We start from the raw sequence: 24,652 nt of genomic DNA, 5'->3' as shown, positions 1-24,652 counted from the left end.
ATTTGGTATTCGTTCGATATTTTGATGAGATGTATGTTGTCTCTCCTCTAGGGGTGTTATGTGAATGTCGACTACATGACACTTCACAATGATTTGGGCCTAGGGTAAGGCATTGGGAAGTAATAAGTAGATGATGGGTTGCTAGAGTGACAGAAGCTTAAACCCTAGTTTATGTGTTGCTCCGTAAGGGGCTGATTTGGATCCATATGTTTCATGCTATGGTTAGGTTTACCTTAATTCTTCTTTCGTAGTTGCGGATGCTTGCGAGAGGGGTTAATCATAAGTGAGATGCTTGTCCAAGGAAGGGCAGTACCCAAGCACCAGTTAACCCACATATAAAATTATCAAAGTAACGAACGCGGATCATATGAGCATGATGAAAACTAGCTTGACGATAATTCCCATGTGTCCTCGGGAGCGCTTTGCTTTACATAAGAGTTTGTCCAGGTTTGTCCTTTGCTATAAAAAGCATTGGGCCACCTTGCTGCACCTTAGTTACTTTTGTTACTTGTTACCCGTTATGAATTATCTTATCACAAAACTATCTATTACCGATAATTTCAGTGCTTGCAGAGAATACCTTACTGAAAACCGCTTGGCATTTCCTTCTGCTCCTCGTTGGGTTCGACACTCTTACTTATCGAAAGGACTATGATAGATCCCCTATACTTGTGGGTCATCAAAAATCTCATACCCAAGCATTAGGCATAAATAACACCGAATAATGCACCATAAGTAGGATATAAATTTCATTGCATAACTATTGACTTTCGTGCTTGCATAGGGAATCACAAACCTTAACCTCAACATTCTTACTAAAGCATAATTACTCATCAACATGACTCAAATATTATATCGACATATCTCAAAACCATTACTAAGAATCAAGTTTATTTTGTCCAATGATCTTCATGGAAGTTTTTAATATATCCTCCTTGGATATCTATCACTTTGGGACTATTTTCATGTGTTGCTTTTAATAAGCTGAAACAAATATAAGTGAAGATCATGAGCATAATTTTTTCTTTCTCTCAAAATATCTAAGTGAAGCAAGAGAGAATTACTTAAAAGTTTACAAAGTCCCAAATAAAGCTAAGTGAAGCATGAGAGCATTTCTTCAAAATTAACAAAGCACACCATGCTCAAAAAGATATAAGTGAAGTACTAGAGCAAAACCATGGCTCTAAAATCTTAAGTGACGCATAGGAGCAAGCATAGCATAATTTTTTGCTCTTTCAAAAGGGTGCGTCCAGCAAGGATTTAACACTTAAAACACAAAGCAACACAAGCAAAGACTCATATCATACAATACGCTTCAAGCAAAACTCATATCATGTGACGAATAAAAATGTAGTTTCAAGTAAAATACCGATGGTTGTTAGAAGAAACCGGGGATGCCACTAAGGGGCATCCCCAAGCTTAGTTGCTTGCTAATTCTTTGAATATTATCTTGGGGTGCCTCGCGCATCCCCAAGCTTAGCCTTTTGCTTATCCTTATTCCATCATCCATCGTAAGATAACCCAAAACTTCAAAACTTCAATCACATAAAACTCAAACAAAAACCTTCGTGAGATCCGTCAGTATAAGAAACCAAACCACTACCATAAGTACTGTATAAAACCTATTCTTATTTTGTTTTTGCATTATATCTACTGTACTCTAACTTTTCTATCGCAAAAACTCATCAAAGAAAACCATAGAATCATCAAAACAAGCACACAATGCAGAGAAAATATAATCCGTAAAAAATAGAATAGTCTATAGCTATCTAAGAATTTCGAATACTTCTGTAACTCCAAAAGATATGAAATAAATTGGGCGCGAGGAATTTGTCTATAATCCTCTGCAAAAATAATCAACTTAAAAGCACTTTTCTATTAAAAATGACAAATAATCTCGTGAGCGCAAAAGTTTCTGTTTTTCAGCCATATCAAATAAACTTTCACCCAAGTCTTCCCAAAGGCCTTGCTTGGCACAACACTAATTAAAACACGGAAAACACAATCATAACAGTAGCATAATTGTGCTAACACACAAGAAGAGAAAGCAAAAGGAAAAAATAAACTTTATTCATTGGGTTGCCTCCCAAGTCCCAACAAGCACTATCATTTTATGCCCCTAGCTAGGCATAATGCGTAGGATCTAAGTTTTGTCACTCTTACCCTTGTTTCCCTTGGAGGTATTTGTGTCGGGAGGCTTCATAAATAATACATAAAACACATTATCCATAGAAACCTTAGCACTATCAAGTTGCTTTTTATAATAACCCCTTTGATTTCTGGCAGTGATCCAAGAATAATGTTGATTAACATCATTAAAAACTTGTTGGATCATATCTAATACGGGGACTTGCTTTTTAAGATTCTCATCAAAGATTTGGTTATCTCTAAGAAAATGTCTCAAAGCATAATCAGCAAGGGGCTCCGCTGATCAAGGTCACTTTCAAGATGGTGGACTCTCCCATGGCAGCAACTCGGAGCCAGTGGTGGTCTGTAGATGACCATCATCGAGCTCAACACCAAGGTCTACGTGCACCAAGTCCCGGGATCTGCGTAGTTTCAAACTATGCAGTCCATGAAGGTGCAAAGGCGGGTGACACCAGAGGTGAAGAATGTGCGTCGTGAGCTTATGCTCAGGCCTCGTCCTATTGAAGGAATCAACATGGGCGAATATCCATGGAGATGTGGAGTCTGCTCAATGCTTGTGTGCTAAGACGACCAACAGGTGAGAAAGTGCTGCTTCCTTCCACGCCTCTACCGTGACTTCACACTCGAAGCTACCAACACACCATGGTGCACCATGGTCAAGCTGCATGAAGGCTTGGAGGCTATCTCCCATAGCCTGCATAGGTTCACGCTGAACGCTTCCTTATCCAAAGACCCACATCCCCTACGTGACTGCAAGAGGAAGTACCACAAGGTACAATTCCTCCACCAGCAGATCGCTTCCTGCATCGCTCAGAGCACGGTGCTGGAGAACGATTGGTCACTCGGCGCCATGGACCTAGCTGACAAGGTGTTCACTTAACAGAGCACCTTAACCCCTCCGTCTGACTTGTTCCATGATGATTGGGCATACGAGCCATGCAAGGTCAAGGAGCTGGTGAGACGCGTCATCATGAATGAGTTTTGGAAGTAGCGCTCATGCAAAGAGCCTATTCTACTAGGCCGTACTATCTCCCTCAACATCGGCGACACTCGAAGGGGTGCATGGGCGCCATGGCCCCACAACTCTGTAGTCGGCAGAAGGTCTATCCTAGCGACAATAGGTTTTCCACCCTTCGTCATGAAGAACCCGTGGCATGTGACGATGACCTACAACGAGAATTTCATCAACTCCAGGAGCAGATGACCAATATCTAGAGGAGTCTCCAAGATCTAATGGTGCCAAGTCCGTCGTCGACTCAAGTTGCAGGAAGGATGATGCGTCAAGCCCCAAGCCATCATCCTCAACATGAGCGCAAAACTTTGGCGCCTCGGCGGCAACCTTCACCAACCCGATACTTCTCGCAACGGGGGCATCCAAACATGCCTCTATGTTGGAACTGATGGTCAAGACATCAAGACAACGAAAGGAACCCTCGGCCCACTCAACAGTGGCGACCACGGGAACCTTTGCGGCAAACACTTCTGCAACGACATGCGTCCCCTCCTAGGTGGGGAGATCGGCCCTAACTATGGGTCATGGAGGATAGGGCTGCATCTTCTGCTCGGCACCATGCACCACACCTTCTTCTGTAGGTGAAGTGCCATATGTGAGGCTGCCAACATGGAGCTCACCCAAGATGATATGGGATTCTCCCAAGGCGGATATCCGTCCACACCACCACCGACGCGAAGCTTGCCCAAGGCGAGACTCCATCTACATCGCCATCGCCGACATGGAGAGCCACCATGGAGGGGTGTAAACCCCATCGACATGGAGTGCCCCCAAGGTGGGGCGTCATCTATCTCCATCGACACAGAGCTCAGCTAGGGGGGCTCCTTTTTCATCACCTCGACATAGCAAATACTCTCAAACATGAGGCGATGTCTACATCACCATCACAAAGCTTGCTCGGTGCAGGGACGTCATCAAGATTGTTTGTTGTGCACATGGAGCTTGGCCCAGGCGGGGTTTGGTCTACACTGCTACCAACGAGGAGCTTAGCCCGGGGTTGGGATCGGTCTACACCGTCCTAGACATGTGCACACCCCAGGCGGGGGCATCATCTACACCATCACCGACACTGAGCTCGCCTAAGGGCACGCATAGTCTACATCACCTTGGAGCTTGCCATAGGCGGGTATGCCTTTTGTGCCTCTACCGACGTGCGGCTTGGCCAAGGCGGGGTGTCGTCCACACTACCGCCGATGTGGAGCTCGCTCGGAGTGGAGTGTTGTCCACAGCGCCTCTGACATGAAACATCACCCAACAGCGGGTGCCATCTACATATCCTCGGAGCACGCCCATGGTGGCTGTCCCTTATGCTCCACCTCTAATATGGAGCTTGCCCAAAAGTTGGGCATCATTCACACACCACCTCGAAGCTCGCCCAAGACGGGATAGCCTTTTTATCGCCACCAACCTAGAGCTTGCCCATCTACGCCGCTGTGAACCTGGAGCATGCCCAAAGAGAAGCACCATCTACGCCACGTCCAACATGTAGCTCGTCAAATCCAGTGTGTCCGACAGAGTCGGGGCTCGTCCATGAAGGGTATCGTCTAGTACATCATCAAAAAGGAGCCCATCCATTGATAGGAGTGGTTTACTCCTCCTCCAACATGGAGCTCGCCCGAGGTAATTTGCAATCTGTGCCGCCGCCAACATGAAGGACCCTAAGTTGGGAGCCCGTCAAAGCAACCTCCAATATGGGGCTCGCCCAAGGCTGGGCGGTAAATATATTATCGCTGCATCGTGGAGCCCATACATGATGGGTCATCGTCTACTCCACCACCGAGGAGGATATCCGTCTACACCGTTGTCGAAACGGAGCCTACCCCATGTTGCGGTAACTCATCATCATCGACCGGGCCATGTTGCATGGTTTCAAAATGCCAACGCTATGTTGCCACTTATTGTGGCAGCAACATCTCCTACATCAGCCCTAATATCCACACCGATGCACATCATCAACATCATCTTAGCGCCGGCGAAGCGAAGCTTTACTCCATCGACATGTCTTTTCCTGATGAAGCAATCCATATCTTGCCAAGCACCAATGAGGCGAAGGAAAATCATCCAGTCCGACTCCACCATGGAGGAAACCACCAAGACGGGCACCGACGAGGCGAAGGCCACCCACTTCATCATTGGACAATGACAAGATGAAGGAATATGGCTTAGCAGAGCCGGAGTGGTGGGCGTACCGCTCTCCCGTCATTTCATCACCACATCCCTATTATCTAGACCAAACCAACAGAGCAATCGAAGCCTTCAACAAGATGCTCAAGAAGACATTGACAAGATACCAAAAAGATTTCCATGAATGTCTCTTTGAGTCCTTGGCATACCACATTATGGTCCGTACCCCAACACAAGCAACTTCATTTTCTCTCATTTAGGGGAGTGAAGCGATCCTGCCACTTGAGGTCCGGCTACCCTCTTTGCGGGTGGCTATCCAGGATGAGATCACCCATGCCGAACAGATACAACTGCAGTTCGAGGACCTCGACACCCTTGAAAAGGGGCGAATTCATGCCCTACAGAACCTGGAGCATCACCGCCAGAATATGGTGAGAGCTTACGACAAAGCAACGCATCTTCCGGAAAGGCGAGTTGGTCCTTGTGCTCAGGCAGCCCATCATGCTGACTAATACATCTCCAACGTATCTATAACATTTGACTGTTCCATGCTATTATATTACCTGTTTTGGATGTTTATGTGCTTTATTTTACACATCTATATCATTTTTGGGACTAACCTACTAACCTGAGGCCCAACCCGTATTGTTGTTTTTTGCATATTTCAAAATTTTGAAGAAAAGGAATATCAAACAGGGTCCAAACAGAATGAAACCTTCGAGAGCGTGATTTTTGGAACAAACGTGATCCGGAGAACTTCGAGTGCAAGTCAAGAAGCAATCAAGGCGGCCAGGAGATTGATCTTGATAGCCCCCTATCTCCTGGGCCCCTCGAGCGGCCACCGACGTACTTCTTCCTCCTATATATACCTACGTACCCCAAAACCATCCAGGGAGCCACCAAAGAAATATTTCTGCCACCGTAACCTTATGTATCCGCGAGATCCCATCTTGGAGCCTTCGTCGGCGCTCCGACGGAGGGGGAATCGACCACAGAGGGCATCTACATCAACACCATGGCCCTTCCAATGAGTTGTGGGTAGTTTACCACCTTTGGGTCCATAGTTATTAGCTAGTTGTCTTCTTCTCTCTTTTTGGATCTCAATACAATGTTCTCCCCCTCTCTTTTGGAGATCTATTCGATGTGAACACCTTTTGTGGTGTGTTTGTCGAGATCCGATGAATTGTGGGTTTATGATTAAGTTTATATATGAGAAATATCTGAATCTTCTCTGAATTCTTTTATGTATAATTGAGTTATCTTTGCAAGTCTCTTCGAATTATCGGTTTGTTTTGGCCTACTAGATTGATCTTTCTTGCCATGGGAGAAGTGCTTAGCTTTGGTTTCAATCTTGCAGGGTCCTTACCCAGTGACAGAAAGGGTTGCAAGGCTTGTATTGTATTGTTGCCATCGAGGATAAAAATATGGGGTTTATATCATATTGCTTGAGTTTATCCCTCTACATCATGTCATTTTTCTTAATGCGTTACTCTGTTCTTATGAACTTAATACTCTAGATGCATGCTGGATAGCGGTCGATATGTGGAGTAATAATAGTAGATGCAAGCAGGAGTCAGTATACTTGTCATGGAAGTGATGCCTATATACATGATCATGCCTAGATAATCTCATAATTATTCGCTTTTCTATCAATTGCTCGACAGTAATTTGTTCACCCACCGTAATACTTATGCGATCTTGAGAGAAGCCACTAGTGAAACCTATGGCCCCGGGGTCTATTATCATATAAGCTTTCAATCTACTTTTATTTGCATCTTTACTTTTTGCATCTATATTATAAAATACCAAAAATATATTTATCTTATCATATTATCTCTATCAGATCTCACTTTTGCAAGTGGCCGTGAAGGGATTGACAACCCCTTTATCGCGTTGGTTGCGAGTTCTTTGTTTGTTTGTGTAGGTTTGTGGGACTTGTGAGGAGCATCCTACTGGATTGATACCTTGGTTCTCAAAAACTGAGGGAAATACGTATGCTACTGTGCTGCATCACCCTTTCCTCTTCAAGGAAAACCAACGCAAGCTCAAGATGTAGCATTGACGCAAAGGACGAAGGGCAAGTTTTAGCCAAAGTGGGAAGGACCATATGTCATCGGGCATGTCTAGGACGTGGGAGCATCCAACTCGTCGATTCCCAGGGAGTCCGCCCTATGCCCCCAATCAGCACAAGGTTCCTAAAAAATCTTTTCTTAAAATTTGTCCTCTTTTGTTGCCTTTCGGATGTGGGCGATCGAATCCATGATGCATTCTCCTTTGCATTTCATGGATATTTTTTATTTCCCTAATTTTTAGCGGACTAAGTCCAAGAAAAAAACGGCTTTCCCCTAGGACTTGTTGGAGGGCGGTACAATGTGTCAAGTTGTAGGTGGAGCAGTTCCTACACCCAGAATGCACGACACATACCAGGTGTATGCTTCCGGAGGCAGCTGAAAGGATCGATATGGTTGACTAGAGGGGGGGGGGTGAATAGGCAACTAACAATTTTTAGACTTTTCTTTAACAATTTAAACCTTGCAATGAAATAGGTTGTCTAGATGTGCAACTACGTGGACAACCTATATGATGCAAAGACAATGAGCACACAAGCAAGCAATGGATTTAGCACAAGTAAGCTTGCAAAAGTAAAGGGATAAGATAACCAAGAGTGGAGCCGGTGGAGACGAGGATGTGTTACCGAAGTTCCTTCCTTTTAAGGGGAAGTACGTCTCCGTTAGAGCGGTGTGGAGGCACAATGCTCCCCAAGAAGCCACTAGGGCCACCGTAATCTCCTCACGCCCTCACACAATGCGAGATGCCGTGATTCCACTATTGGAGCCCTTGAAGGCGGCAACCGGACCTTTACAAACAAGATTGGGGCTATCTCCACAACACTTGGAGGCTCCCAATAATCCCGCGAAGCTTCACCATAGTGGCGTATGGCTTCGAGGTGACCTCAACCGTCTAGGGTGCTCAACACCCAAGAGTAACAAGATCCGCAAGGGATAAGTGGGGGAATCAAATATCCTATGGTGGAAGTGTAAATCGGGCACTTGTCACCCAATCCCGAGCAAATCAACAAGTTTGATTGGCTAGGGAAAGAGATCGAGTGAAAATGGAGCTTGGAGCAACAATGGAGCTTAGAGATGGAAGAGGTAGTCAACTAGAGGTAGAAGACAACCCTTATATAGTCGTGGACAAAATCCAACCGTTATCCACATGTTCAACCCGCGACACACCGTACTACCGCTCCAGGGGCGCGGTACTACCACGAGGCTGTGCGGTACTACCGTGGCTAACCACAGTACTACCGTGACAGCAACACAGGCCGGAACTAGCCTGATAAGGGGGCAGTACTACCGCTTGCGCGGTACTACCGCACCCACCTGCAGTACTACCGCAAGGCAGGAAAGTCACGGCCTGGGAAGGGCGCGGATGAAATAAATTACATCCGTGCCTACTTCCACTGAACCGGAGGAGGTACAAAAATCCGACGCGGTACTACTGCCCGCGAGGCGCGGTACTACCGTGCGGGCGCGGATGTAAAAAATTACATCCACGCCTACTACCGCGACACTGCGGTACTAGGTAGGAGGGCCACGGTACTACGACTCCTAGGGAGCAGTACTACCGTGGGCCTCCGTGGTACTGCCGCGCTGGACGATCGGTACTACCGTGGAGGGCGCGGATGTAAAAAATTACATCGGCCCCTACTACCGCACCGGAGCGGCACAAGGCCAGGGAGCCGCGGTACTATCGTGACACACAGCGGTACTACCGCGTGTACTTGCGGTACTACCGCAAGCACAGCAGTAGTCGTCAGATTTCCGCACAACCAAGATAACAAGGGGAAGCTCCAAAATGTAGGGAAAGGAGGAACAAGTGTACGTGTTGATTCCACCCAAACCTTTTCGACGCGGACCCCCTCTTAATAGTACGGCTCTCCTACGACTCAAATCCACCAAAGAGAAAGGTAGAACAACGCCGACTTCTATAGCCTTCGAGGGGCACCGAATCGTCTCATGCCTAGAGATGAAGTATCTGAGAAACTCAAGGCACACGATTAGTCCGCAAATGCATTGTCATCAATCACCAAAACACCTGAGGGATAAATATGCCCTTACAATCTCCCCTTTTTTGGTGGATTGATGACAACACGGGATTTGCATATAGATAAGATAATTTAGAGCAGGGGCAAACCCCGCCGCTCTAAAATATAGACGGGCTCCCCCTAGATGTGTGCACTTTAGACGAATGCTTTGGACTGCATAGCACACAGACTAGGATCAACACTCCCCCTATATTTTAGAGACCAAGGCATGATAATAAGCATAGCATAGCATAAAGATAACACAATATAACACAAGCTCGCTAGGATAGATAGAATGCATATGTCTTACACCATATGAGGTAAAGCTACCGAGGTTCAAACGAGAAAGCAGCAAATAGTTCAAACGAGAAAGCAGCAAACACACGACACACTCGCAAATCCCTACACTCTCTCCCCCTTTGGCATCGAGACGCCAAAAAGGCAGAGAGGACACCTACACACAAGAGGTGGCTCAAGCAGAGAACTCGTCCCAACCCTCTCCGTCGGTCTCCTCGGCAGCAGGGATGGTCTCCTCGACGTCGTCCTCAGACTCAGTCCACCTGTAGCCCTGCTTCTCCATCCACTCGGCTTCTGGAGTGATGTGCTCCTCAGACCCGCCAGACACTGCCTCACCATAGAGCTGCAAGATCTTGTTGTCCCGGCGATGACTCTCCTTGGACGCCACGTGAGTCCTGTACTGCCCCTTGGCTTGCATGCAGAAAAGAGTCTTCATCTTGTCCTTCAGCTTCTTGGCCCAAGATGGCATAGAGGCACTCTGGGAAGGTCTAGCAGCATGGCCCTCAGCAACATCCTCGGCTCCAGCATCCTACTCATCAGTAGTGGTCCTAGCAGCAATCGCCTCGGCGCGAGTAGTGGTGTTGTCCTAGTTGGGTTTGATACGAAGGTAGATGGGATCATGGCGAACCCAGTCAGGAGCAAGAAACTCCTCATCCGGAAACATCTTCTCCCAAGTCTTCGAAATCAGCAGAAACAGATAGAGCCCGTATATAGGCACCTTGCGGTTGAACACTACAAACCGGAGCTCACACCACATGATGTGTGAGACATCAAGTGGTTGTGACTGAGACGAACGAGCATCCTCGCAGATGAGCATCATGTCCACCATATAGGCATGAACCTTGTCTTTGTCACCGATGCGAGGGAACAAGGAGTTGCGGAAGGTGCGATACATGATATCCAGGAAAGGGTTGAGCACCAAAGTTGTCTTGCCATTGGCGAGTGCCTTCTCAACCATGAAAGGGGCAAGTCTATCCTTGCTGGCAGAATTAGCATTGGCATGGGGGCGAACACCCACTGGAGAGTCGAGTCCATCATCAGGAACCTGGAGGAGATCCATGAACTCCTTCCAGGTAGCAGATAGCTTACGGCCGTTGGTCATCCAGGTCATCCTCCGTTCCTCATCGGAGTGAAAGTAGACTGAGGCAAAGAATTGACATATAAGCTCAGGGTCATAGTCGAGGTGGAAGGCAATCACATGCTCAATGCCAAACTGCTCCACCAAGTCCAGAGCCTCTCCAAAGTAGTCACGAAACTTGTCCTTCCTCATGTGATGCATATCAATCCACTTCACCTCCACATAGGTATTCTACTTGTTCTTGATGACATCCAGATAGATGTTGGTCTGTTGCTTGTTCCAAAACAGCTCACAACCTCTGAAAGTGGCACGCGGGTGCACATAAGGGTGAACCTGCCTGAGACGGACATAATCAGCTTGGCCAATCTCATCCATGCCCTTAGCGGGCTCCTTGTGCTTGCTAGCTGAGTGCTTGACATTGCGCTTGGAGGCAGACGAGCCCTCTGGTACTTCACCTGGGTTGCGCAAACGTTTGGAGCCAGTGTCACGACTGGGGTTGGACCGGCGAGAGCCACCACCTGAGACACACACGCAAAACACCAAAGACGTGAAAGGATCAATGCAAAGGCCACAAAAAAGCACAAGAAACACATAGAAGGCATACGAGAAAGTTGGCATGCGATAGATGTGAGCCACGGTAGAACTGCCATTGCATGCGGTACTAAAAGATTAGTACTGCTCCAAACGCGGTAGTACCGTGCGAGGTCACGGTAGTACCGTGGTTTGAGCGGAAGTAAACTTTTAGTACCGCACAGAGCGCGGTCGTACCGCTCCCGAAGGGCGGTAGTACCGTGCAAGCGGTAGTACCACGCCAGACAGGCGGTAGTACCGCGTCGCGTCAGATCCAACCGGTGGTTTGAATCTGAAAAGAACCGCGAAACAATGGTGGTGCTACGGTGATCAGATCTAGCGCAAGACAACAATACAAGTATAAATCCTATGTAATACCACGCTCCTTCATCCTACTCTTGCAGAGATTAAGCCTAAGAATCTCAAGAACACACAAGCCTCCCCCAAAACCTAGAAACACTAAACACAATCAACACGGAGAGGGAGTTGGGGAAAAACCTTGGTCCATAGCAAGAGCACGTGGTGGGGAACGATCCCACCGGTCGGAATCACGGGAGGGTAGCCGGTGGAGGAGATCCGGCGACGAACGCCGGCTCCGTTCTTGAGCGAGGGAGAGAAGGAGGCGACATGGAGAGAGAGGACAGCGAATGGGTATGGGGAGTTAAAACTCCCCCTGCCCGTCCTTATCCCCACGCGCTCGAACCGGCGCGGTAGTACCGCGTATCATCGCGGTAGTACCGCTCGGGCGGAAGTACCGCGCCGAGGCGGTAGTACCGCTCAACCAGGCGGCAGTAAAAAATTACTGCCACGTGGTGATGGTAGTACCGTGCTCCCACAAGCGGTAGTATCGTGGCTGGCTGCGGTAGTACCGTAGCTGGCCGCGGTAGTACCGTGAGCTCAAGTCACCGCAAGTTTCAACAAGAGAAGCAAAAACCTTTGCATGGAAACTTTTCACACACAAGAAACCACAAGAACACGCACACACCAGAGGCAAAAGACAACAAGAAACCACCAAGCAACAAAGCCTCTCGAGGTGAGAGGGTGGTGGCCGAAGCCACCTATGTTTGAGTTGGATGGTATGGCATCACGAAGAATTATCCTTGGGCCCATGACCAAAACTCGTCTTTGAAGCACAAGTACCATTAAAAATGGCTAATGTGAAAGAGGTGATCGATTTATACATAATGGCGGGAGGGAGAGTTCATTGAGAGAACAACACTCCCCCTATGTCCATGCCTACACCTAAACTAGACAACACGTTGAGTGTGGTGGGGGGTCTACGGGTTCAAGTCACCTTGCTCAAATCAATGATATTTAGCTCATGCCTTAACTCGCGAAATCTTGCTTCATCCAAGGGCTTCGTGAAAATATCTGCAAGGTTATCATGAGTGTTGCCATACTAGAGCTCGATCTCCCCTTGCCTAATGTGATCCCGGATGAAGTGATACCAAATCTCAATGTGCTTCGTCTTGAAGTGTTGTACAGGGTTGAGAGAAATCTTGATGGCACTTTCATTATCACACCAAAGAGGCACTTTGTCACAAATGACACCGTACTCCTTTAAAGTTTGCCTCATCCATAGGAGTTGAACACAACAACTACCGGCCGCCACATACTCCGCTTCGGTGGACGAGAGGGACACACAACTTTGCTTCTTGGAAGACCAACTTACCAAAGAGCAACCAAGAAATTGGCACCCTCCGGAAGTGGACTTCCTATCCACTTTGTCCCCCGCTCAATCGGAATCCGTGAAACCTTCAAGCTTGAAATTTGCTCCTCTTGGGTACCATAAGCCAAAGTTTGGAGTATGAGCCAAATATCGAAATATTCTCTTGACCGCCACATAGTGACTTTCCTTTGGTGCGGCTTGAAACCGTGCACACATCCCCACACTCAACATGATATCCGGTCTAGATGCACAAAGGTAAGCAAGGAGCCAATCATGGAGCGATATACCTTTTGATCCACCGCTTTATCATTGGGATCGATGTCAAGTTGGCACTTGGTAGGCATTGGTGTAGAAGCCAGCTTGACATCACTTAGCTTGAATCTTTTAAGCATGTCTTGAGTGTATTTGGCTTGGCTGATGAAGATTCCTTCTCTTCGTTGTTTGATGTAAAAACCAAGGAAGAACTTCAACTCTCCCATCAAAGACATCTTGAACTTGGAGGTCATGAGTGCGGCGAATTCCTCATTGAAAGGTTTGTTGGGAGAACCAAAGATAATATCATCAACATATAGTTGGCATACAAACAACTCCCCTTTGACCTTCTTAGTAAAAAGAGTGGGATCGATTTGTCCTACTTCAAATGCACGATCTTGTAGCAACTCGGTAAGGTGGTCATACCACGCACGTGGGGCTTGTTTAAGGCCATAGAGTGCCTTATCGAGTTGATACACGTGATCCCGGAAGTAGGGGTCCTCGAACCCGGGGGGTTGCTTGACGTAAACCAACTCATTAATGGGACCATTAAGAAAAGCACTTTTCACATCCATTTGTTGCAACTTAAAGTTGTGATGAGAAGCATAAGCAATCAACAAACGAATGGATTCAAGACGAGCAACGGGAGCAAAGGTTTCACCGTAGTCGATGCCCTCGACTTGGGAGTAGCCTTGTGCTACCAATCTTGCCTTGTTGCGAATGATGTTCCCATGAGTATCTTGCTTGTTCTTGAAGATCCACTTTGTTCCAATGACGTTGTGGTTCCCCGAAGGTCTTGGCACCAATCTCCACACCTTGTTGTACTCGAAGTTGTTTAGTTCTTCATGCATGGCATTGAGCCAATCCGAGTCTTCGAGCGCCTCATAGACCTTTTGGGGTTCAACACACGAGACAAACGCATGATGTTCACAATAGTTAGCTAATTGTCTACGAGTGCTTACCCCCTTTCTTAGACTTCCAACCATGTTTTCCATGAGATGGCCTTGGGTGGTGAGTTTGGAAGCAATCTTCGCGGCACGACGCTCTAATTCTTCCTCGGGTGTGGAAGGAGGAAGGTTAACTTGATCATCTTGAGCGCCGTCTTGAGCTTGCTCATGATCTTGAACTTGCTCGAGGGGGAGAACTTGACCTTGGTCATCATTTGGAGGTTCACCTCCATCTTGAGGTTGATCTTGCCCTTGGTCTTGTTCATGAAGGTGAGGGCCTTCACTTTGTTCTTCGGAAGCGTGTGGGTCTTGGGGAGGTGATGGCTCCACTTGAGTGGAGCATTGTCCTTCTCCTTCAGCCACAAGGGGTTCCTCAATGGGTAGGATATGACCAATACCCATTCTTCTTATGGCTTGGGGAGGAATTTCATCACCTACATCACAAGTACCACTTTGCTCCACTTGGGAGCCGTTATTTTCATCAAACTCTACGTTACACGTCTCCTCAATGAGTCCATTGGACTTGTTGAGAACACGGTAAGCATGAGAGTTTGTAGCATAACCAACAAATATGCCCTCATGAGCTCTATCTTCAAATTTAGACAAACAAACACCTTTCTTGAGAATGAAACACTTACACCCGAACACCCGGAAGTACTTGAGATTGGGCTTGTTCCCGGTGAGTATCTCATACGGAGTCTTGTTCAAGCCTTTGCGGAGATAGAGCCGATTGGATGCATGACAAGCTGTGTTGATGGCTTCGGCCCAGAAGTTGTATGGAGACTTGAACTCCACCATCATGGTCCTTGCCACATCCATCAACGTCCGGTTCTTTCTCTCTGCAACACCATTTTGTTGAGGGGTATATGGTGCAGAATATTGATGCTTGATCCCTTCATCACTAAGAAACTCATCCAAGGTGTAGTTCTTGAACTCGGTGCCGTTGTCACTTCTTATTGTCAAGATCTTTGCATCGTGTTGACGTTGAGCTTCATTTGCAAAGTCGATGACGGTTTGTTGGGTCTCACTCTTCCTCTTGAAGAAGTATACCCAAGTGTATCTTGAATAATCATCCACTATCACCAAGAAATACTTTCTACCCCCAAGACTATCAAAGGATGGGGGCCCAAAGAGGTCCATGTGAAGGAGCTCCAAGGGTCTCTTCGAGTAGATGATAGTCGTGGGAGGGTGAGCCGTCTCATGAAGCTTTCCTTCGATACAAGCACTGCAAACACGATCTTTGGCAAAACTAACATTCATTAGTCCATGAACATGGTCCCCCTTGAGAAGACTTTGCAATGATCTCATATTGACGTGGGCTAAACGGTGATGCCAAAGCCATCCCACATCAACTTTAGCCATTAGGCATGTCGCGGTCTTAGTGGGTTGCTCCGAGAAGTTAACCACATAGAGGCCGTTCTCGACATGCCCAACAAAGGCAACTTTAAGAGTCTTGCTCCACAAGAGGGCCACGGTATCAATATCAAAGAAGGTGGCAAAACCCATGAGTGCGAGTTGACGAACGGAAAGTAAATTGAACGCAAGGGACTCAACAAGCATGACTTTCTCGATCGTTAGATCATGAGAAATGACAACCTTGCCAAGACCTAATACCTTAGAATGTGAGGCATCACCCCATTCGACATTGGTGGGCATAGACGGGATATTGTGCACGTCCACCACCAAGCCCTTGCTCCCGGTCATATGATTTGTTTCTCCACTATCGAGCAACCATGATCCCCCACCGGAAGCAAACACCTACAAGAGATCAATGCTTGGTTTTAGGTACCCATTGAGTAATGGGTCCTTTGATGTTAGTAACAAGGGTCTTAGGAATCCAAATAGACCATTCAATGTACTCATAAGGAGAACCAACAAATTTAGCATAAACAAGTCCATCACTAGCACGGCAAAACACATAAGAGGGGTTAAAGTCGCCGGCTTTGTTGGGAGAGATGGCGTTGCGTTCTTTGGCTTCACCACTCTTCCCATTGTTCTTCTTCTCCTTAGGAGCACCTTCTCCCTCCTTCACAAAGGTTTGCGTGAGCGGAGGAGGTCGATTGGTCTTGCTCTTCTTCTCCTTGTTCTTCTTCTTATTCTTGGACTTGGGTGTGAACCCAACTCCCTCCTTGCCCACAACTTCCTTTTGATTGCTCAAAAGGTCATTTAGGTTCTTCTCGCCTTGTATGCATGACACAAGACCTTTCTCGAGTTGTTCCTTCAACTTGGCATTTTCCTCCACAAGATGCACATGCTCACAACATGGGTTAGTAGCATTTTCATTATCAATTAAGACCATGTGAGGAAATGTGGCCTTTTCCTTGGTTAGCTTAACTTGGAGTTGAGCATGAGACTCCTTGAGGGTGGCATGAGCACCTTCCAAGACCTTGTGGGCCTTGTCAAGTACATCAAACTCCTCCGTGAGTCTAACATGATCAACCCCAAGTTTAGCCTTCTCGGCAGCTAGAACACGAGACACAACAAGAGCATGATCAAGATCTTTCTTTAGTTTAGCATGACCATCGTTGTGTGACTCCTCAAGAGCCAAACGATGCCCACGCTCTTCCTCAAGAGCATTAGAGAGATCCAATATCTCATCGGCATAGTCACGACTATGACTTTCCATCTTAGTGATGGTTTCTTCATGAGCCTCGATCATGTCATTGGCTTCACTAAGTTGTTCCAAGAGAGCAACGAAATGCTTCTTGGATTTGCCCTTGAGCTTACTCATGAAGGACTCAAATTCATTGAACTCCTCATTAGACCCCTTACCATTATCAAAGTCATCCGTTGAAGGAGGGTTAGGAATAATGGTGGTTTTGATGTTGGGGGTTACCTTGTTGGTGGCCTTAGCCATGAGGCACTTGGCGGTGATGTTCTCGTTAGGTGCATCGAAGAGAGACACCCGAGGAGTTGAGACAATGGCAACGGATGCCATGGCCATTGTTTCACCATCTTCATCATCATCGTCATCCTCACGGTATTCTTCTTGAACCACCAACCCACGAGAAGGAGTATTCTTGGTGAAGTTGTTCTTGTTGGGGAAGGACTTGGCTTTGTCTTTTCGAATAAACTTGCCACCATTGTCTTCCCGCTTCTCGTATGGACAATCCGCAACGAAATGGCTGACATTGCCACAGTTGAAACAAGTTCTGAATCATTGCTTCCCCTTGAGGCCACTTGAGTTGTTCTTGTTGAGGTTGGGTCTTGTAGTCTTCTTACTCCAAAACTGTCTTGAGGCAAGAGCCATGTGCTCATGATAATCATACTTCATGTTCTTGGGGTTGCTCTCCTCATCTTCCTCCTCTTCTTCTTCTTCCACACTAACCTTGGCCTTCAAGGCAAGATTGGGCTTCTTTGCCCTTTGAGAATGGAGCACCGCATTGTCGGCGGTCTTATCCAAGATGTTCATTGCAACAAACTCATCCAACACTTCACTAGAGGTCATGGAGTGGAAGTCCGGTCTTTGGCGGATGACGGAGGACATGGCCTTGTTGTAGGGCATCATGGCCTTGAGGAACTTGCGCTTGATCCAGTTGTCATCCGTGTCCTTGCTCCCATGATCTCGGAGTGAGACCGCAAGTTTGGTCACTCTTCGAAAGAGCTCACGAGGTTCTTCATCCTCTTTCATTGCAAACTCATCCGCTTCATCTTGCACCACTTCATAGTTGGAGCATTGAATGCTAGCACTTCCTTGATACATACGCTCGACACACTTCCATGCTTCTTTAGCCATGACATGAGGTCGAAGATGAGGGAGATCTTCGGGAAGGATAGCATCTTGGATGATGAAGAGAGCACTCTCATTGAATTGATTGTCCACTTCTTCTCGAGGGGTGAAGTTGCTTGGATCATGAGGATAGAAACCTTCTTCAATAATTCTCCAAAGGTTAGTATTCACATGTTTTAAATGACGCTTGAAGCGATAAACCCAAGAATCATAATCTTCATTTTTCACATATTTAGGAGGAGGACCGACATGATTCAAATGCGTAGAGGGGATCGGTCCTCTATACACCGGGGGTTCCACATGGGCATAGATGCCGGTGCCATTTCTACCACTAGTAGACGGACTCTTTTCACTATTAGCATCCCCCTTGTCGGGGTTAGCATCCGTCACCTTGTTAGTGGGATCACCCACTTTCATCGGCGAGGTAGATAGTTTGAGTCCCTCTAGGAATTCAGTAAACATGCTTTTAACCTCGGCCGTCATGGAGGTTTTCAATGTCTCTAAAGCCACATTGAATTCCTCATGTGAGACCGAGGTTCCCCCTTCGGTCGAAGACGAGATGGGATTCACACCGGAGTGTTCCTCCGCACCGTCGTTGACGTCAACCATACTCTTTGGACGGCAAAGTCCTTAATAAAGAGACGAGGCTTTGATACCAATTGAAAGGATCGATATGGTTGACTAGAGGGGGGTGAATAGGAAACTAACAATTTTTAGACTTTTCTTTAACAATTTAAACCTTGCAATGAAATAGGTTGTCTAGATGTGCAACAACATGGACAACCTATATGATGCAAAGACAATGAGCACACAAGCAAGCAATGGATATAGCACAAGTAAGCTTGCAAAAGTAAAGGGATAAGATAACCAAGAGTGGAGCCGGTGGAGACGAGGATATGTTACCGAAGTTCCTTCCTTTTAAAGGGAAGTACGTCTCCGTTAGAGTGGTGTGGAGGCACAATGCTCCCCAAGAAGCCACTAGGGCCACCGTAATCTCCTCACGCCCTCACACAATGCGAGATGCCGTGATTCCACTATTGGAGCCCTTGAAGGCGGCAACCGGACCTTTACAAACAAGATTGGGGCTATCTCCACAACACTTGGAGGCTCCCAATAATCCCGCGAAGCTTCACCACAATGGAGTATGGCTTCAAGGTGACCTCAACCGTCTAGGGTGCTCAACACCCAAGAGTAACAAGATCCGCAAGGGATAAGTGGGGGGGGACCAAAAATCCTGTGGTGGAAGTGTAGATCGGGCACTTGTCACCCAATCCCGAGCAAATCAACAAGTTTGATTGGCTAGGGAGAGAGATCAAGTGAAAATGGAGCTTGGAGCAACAATGGAGCTTAGAGATGGAAGAGGTAGTCAACTAGAGGTAGAAGACACCCCTTGTATAGTCGTGGACAAAATCCAACCGTTATCCACATGTTCAGCCCGCGACACACGGTACTACCGCTCCAGGGGCGCGGTACTACCGCGAGGCTGTGCGGTACTACCGTGGCTAACCACAGTACTACCGCGACAGCAACATAGGCCGGAACTAGCCTGATAAGGGGGCAGTACTACCGCTTGCGCGGTACTACCGCACCCACCTGCGGTACTACCGCAAGGCAGGAAAGTCACGGCCTGGGAAGGGCGTGGATGAAATAAATTACATCCATGCCTACTTCCGCTGAACCGGAGGAGGTACAAAAATCTGACGCGGTACTACCGCCCGCGAGGCGCGGTACTACCATGCGGGCACGGATGTAAAAAATTACATCCGCGCCTACTACCGCGACACTGCGGTACTAGGTAGGAGGGCCACGGTACTACGACTCCTAGGGAGCGGTACTACCATGGGCCTCCGCGGTACTACCATGCTGGACGAGCGGTACTACCGTGGAGGGCGCGGATGTAAGAACTTACATCCGCCCCTACTACCGCACCGGAGCGGCACAAGGCCAGGGAGCCGCGGTACTACCGCTCCAGATGAGCGGTACTACCGTGACACACAGCGGTACTACCGCATGTACTTGCGGTACTACCGCAAGCACAACAGTAGTTGTCAGATTTCCGCACAACCAAGATAACAAGGGGAAGCTCCAAAATGTAGGGAAAGGAGGAACAAGTGTACGTGTTGATTCCACCCAAACCTTTCCGACGCGGACCCCCTCTTAATAGTACGGCTCTCCTACGACTCAAATCCACCAAAGAGAAACGTAGAACAACGCCGACTTCAATAGTCTCCGAGGGGCACCGAATTGTCTCATGCCTAGAGATGAAGTATCTGAGAAACTCAAGGCACACGATTAGTCCGCAAATGCATTGTCATCAATCACCAAAACACCTGAGGGATAAATATGCCCTTACAGCAGCGGATATGATTACTTTGGCACTTCTGAGTATTGACACCAGTGCTCTTCATGTTTCCCAGCATGCCTCGTGTTCACAGATGCTTGCGCCCGAGAGAAGACTATAGGAAAATATCATGGAGGGTTGCCTGACCCAATACATGTTGGTTTGGCGCGTACTCACATGGCAACCCTGGGGTGCGCCACCAGAAGCCCAGATAAAGTGCTAGAGGGCTTTTCCTAGTCCATAGAGGTGAATGACTGCCTTCCAAGTTCTCAAGGTCGGTCCCCAGGAATCCTGAAAGAAGAGTCCTCAAGAAGTTTGGGCCGAATGTCAAAGCAAGTTCATGAAGTGTGAGGCTAATCAATCATTGTGAATTTGTAATCAAAAGTAAAATTCCAAATGTCCAAGAAGAAAATTCAAGAAAAAATCCCAACAGTCCAAGAAGCAATCAAGCGGTCCCAAGCAGTAAGGAACCCACTAGAAGGAAGGCGGGAGGTAGCTGTTCACCACCCCTCAATGTGCATGAAGAAAAATCGCCAAGCTGTTTTTACAAAACCATTTACCCTGAACTTATCACACCCAAGTCTCTGGGCTCATGGGGCGTGTGCAGGGGGCATGTCGAGTTGTGGGGCCGTCAATGTGATGATGGGCTAGATTATGGATTTTTGATGCCTCTTGGAAGCATCCCGAAAGATGGCGTATTCATGGACGTACACCGAAGCTATTTAAGTCGTTCAGTTGCAATTGTCAAGGTCTTTCAACGGTTCCCAATGACAGGTTCCTTCGGTAGCCTTCTCGGATATCACGCCTAATAGCTGGTGTATAATGGGAAAGCCAACATTTTAAAAAACCCACAACTTTTTTCTTTTGCATGTTTTTGTTTGGTGTTTCTAGTGGTTCTCCCCCATCATCTTTGCAGCCATGGAGAGGCACTTGATACGTCTCCAATGTATCTATAATTTTTGATTGTTCCATGCTATTATATTACCTGTTTTGGATGTTTATGGGCTTTACTTTACACTTTTATATCATTTTAGGGACTAACCTACTAACCGGAGGCCCAGCCAGAATTGCTGTTTTTTTTTCATATTTCAGTGTTTCAAAGAAAAGTAATATCAAACGGAGTCCAAACGGGATGAAACATTTGGGAGCGATCTTTTTGGAACAAACGCAAGCCAGGAGAATTGGAGTGGACGTCAAGAAGCAGCCGAGGCGGCCACGAGGGTGGCTGGCGCGCCCAGTAAGGCTGGGCTCGCCCCCTGCCTCGTGGGCCCCCCATGGCTCCACCGACCTACTTCTTCCTCCTATATATATCTACGTACCCCAAATCCATCGAGGAGCACCACAAAAATGTAATTCCACCACTTCAACCTTCTGTATCCGAGAGATCCCATCTTGGAGCCTTCGTCGGCACTCCGCCGGAGGGGGAATCAACCATGGAGGGCCTCTCCATCACCAACAAGGCCTCTCCGATGAGTTGTGAGTAGTTTACCGCATACCTTCGGGTCCATAGTTATTAGGTAGATGGCTTCTTCTCTCTCTTTGATTCTCAATACAAAGTTCTCCTTCCTCTTCTTGGAGATCTATTCGATGTAACTCTTTTTGTGGTGTGTTTGTCGAGATCCGATGAATTGTAGGTTTATGATCAAGTTTATCTATAAGAAATATTTGAATCTCCTCTGAATTCTTTTATGTATGATTGGTTATCTTTGCAAGTATCTTCGAATTATCAGTTTGGTTTGGCCTACTAGATTTATCTTTCTTGCCATGGGAGAAGTGCTTAGCTTTGGGTTCAATCTTGCGGTGTACTTTCCCAGTGATAGTAGGGGCAGCAAGGCACGTATTGTATTGTTGCCATCGAGGATAAAAAGATGGGGTTTATATCATATTGCATGAGTTTATTCCTCTACATCATTTCATATTTCTTAATGTATTACTCTGTTCTTTATGAACTTAATGATCTAGATGCAGGCAGGAGTCGGTCGATGTGTGGAGTAATTGTAGTAGATGAGGGCAGGAGTCGGTCTACCTGTTGCGGACGTGATGCCTATGTACATGATCATGCCTAGATAATCTCATAAATATGCACTTTTCTATCAATTGCTCGACAGTAATTTGTTCACCCACCATAATATTTATGCTATCTTGAGAGAAGCCACTAGTAAAACCTATGGCCCCCGGGTCTATCTTTTATCATATAAGTTTCCCATCTACTTTTATTTACATCTTTTACTTTCCAATCTATATCATAAAAATACCAAAAATATTTATCTTATCATATTATCTCTACCAGATCTCACTTTCGCAAGTTTCCGTGAAGGGATTGACAACCCTTTTATCGCGTTGGTTGCGAGGTTCTTGTTTGTTTGTGTAGGTGCGTGGGACTTTCGAGGAGCCTCCTACTGGATTGATACCTTGGTTCTCAAAAACTGAGGGAAATACTTACACTAGCTACATCACCCTTTCCTCTTCAAGGAAAACCAACGCAAGCTCAAGACGTAGCAAGAAGGATTTCTGGCGCTGTTGCCGGGGAGGTCTTCGCTCAAGTCAAGACATACCAAGTACCCATCACAAACTCATCTCCCTCGCATTACATTATTTGCCATTTGCCTCTCGTTTTCCTCTCCCCCACTTCACCCTTGCCGTTTTACTCGCCTTCTCTTTCCAGTTCTCCTCTCTCTTTCGCTTGCCTTTTGTGTGCTTGTGTGTTGGATTGCTTGTCACGATGGCGCAAGATAATACTAAACCGTGTGAATTTTCCAATACCAATAATAATGATTTCCTTAGCACTCCGATTGCCCCTCTTAATGATGTTGAAACTTGTGAAATCAATGTTGCTTTGTTGAATCTTGTTATGGAAGATCAATTCTCCGGCCTTCCTTGTGAAGATGCCTCTACTCATCTAAACAATTTTGTTGATTTGTGTGAGATGCAAAAGAATAAAGATATGGATAATGATGTTGTTAAATTGAAGTTATTTCTGTTTTCACTTAGAGATTGTGCTAAAACTTGGTTTTTGTCTTTGCCTAAAAATAGTATTGATTCTTAGAATAAGTGCAAAGATGCTTTTATCTCTAAATATTTTCCTCCCGCTAAGATCATCTCTCTTAGAAACGATATTATGAATTTTAAACATCTTGATCATGAGCATGTTGCCCAATCTTGGGAAAGAATGAAATTGATGATTCGAAATTACCCTACTCATGGTTTGAATTTATGGATGATCATACAAAACTTTTATGCCGGATTGAATTTTGCCTCTAGAAATCTTTTAGATTCGGCCGCGGGAGGCACTTTTATGGAAATCACTTTAGGAGAAGCTACAAAACTCCTTGATAATATTATGGTTAATTATTATCAATGGCACACCGAAAGATCTACTAGTAAAAAAGTTCATGCTATAGAAGAAATTAATGTTTTGAGTGGAAAGATGGATGAACTTATGAAATTGTTTGCTTCTAAGAGTTACATTATTGATCCTAATGATATGTCTTTGTGTTCCTTGATTGAGAATAGTAATGAATCTATGGATGTGAATTTTGTTGGTAGGAATAATTTTGGTAACAACGCGTATAGAGGAAACTTTAATCCTAGGCCGTTCCCTAGTAATTCCTCTAATAGTTATGGAAATTCCTACAACAACTCTTATGGAAATTTTAATAGGATGCCCTCTGATTTTGAGGATAGTGTTAAAGAATTTATGAATTCTCAGAAGAATTTCAATGCTTTGCTTGAAGAAAAAATGCTTAAAGTTGATGAATTGGCTAGGAACATTGATAGACTTCCTCTTGATGTTGATTCTTTGGAACTTAGATCTATTCCTCCTAAGCATGATATCAATGAGTCTCTCAAATCTATGAGAATTTCCCTTGATGAGTGCAAACACTACAAAAAAAAGACACATCCATGACATTTTCGGCCGAACGATTTTTTTTTCTGTCATACATATGACACTTCTATGACGATAATTCTGACAAAACTCAGTATCATCATAGATGTGGTGGGCTCCTACTTCTATGACAAAAAATCATGGCAGAAAATGGGCTTTTCGTCCTGGGCGTGCCGGAGACACAGCTGCATGACATTCTTTGGGCCGTCCATAATGGAAAAAACCGTGGTAGAAGCGAGGGGGAGGAAAATTTTGGGGAGATGCCGGTTACGGTGGGAGGTAGGGGGCCGAGCGATGCGCGTTTCTCTCGTACGTACGCGCGTGTGTGTGCGAGGCGTTGGCTCTAACTGAAGCCGAGCAAGGCATTGGGCTCTAACTGAACCCGAGCGATTACACTACAGGCTACGCGTTACTGAACCCGAGCAATCGATCGGTGGCTATTAACTGAACTCGATGGAGCGATTCCTTCGCTACTGCTGCTAACTGAAGCCGATTGATTGGATGAACAGTG

Source organism: Triticum aestivum, chromosome 2B, assembly GCF_018294505.1.
Source record: "Triticum aestivum cultivar Chinese Spring chromosome 2B, IWGSC CS RefSeq v2.1, whole genome shotgun sequence".
Classification (NCBI taxonomy): Eukaryota; Viridiplantae; Streptophyta; class Magnoliopsida; order Poales; family Poaceae; genus Triticum; species Triticum aestivum.
This window is presented reverse-complemented; position numbering follows the sequence as displayed.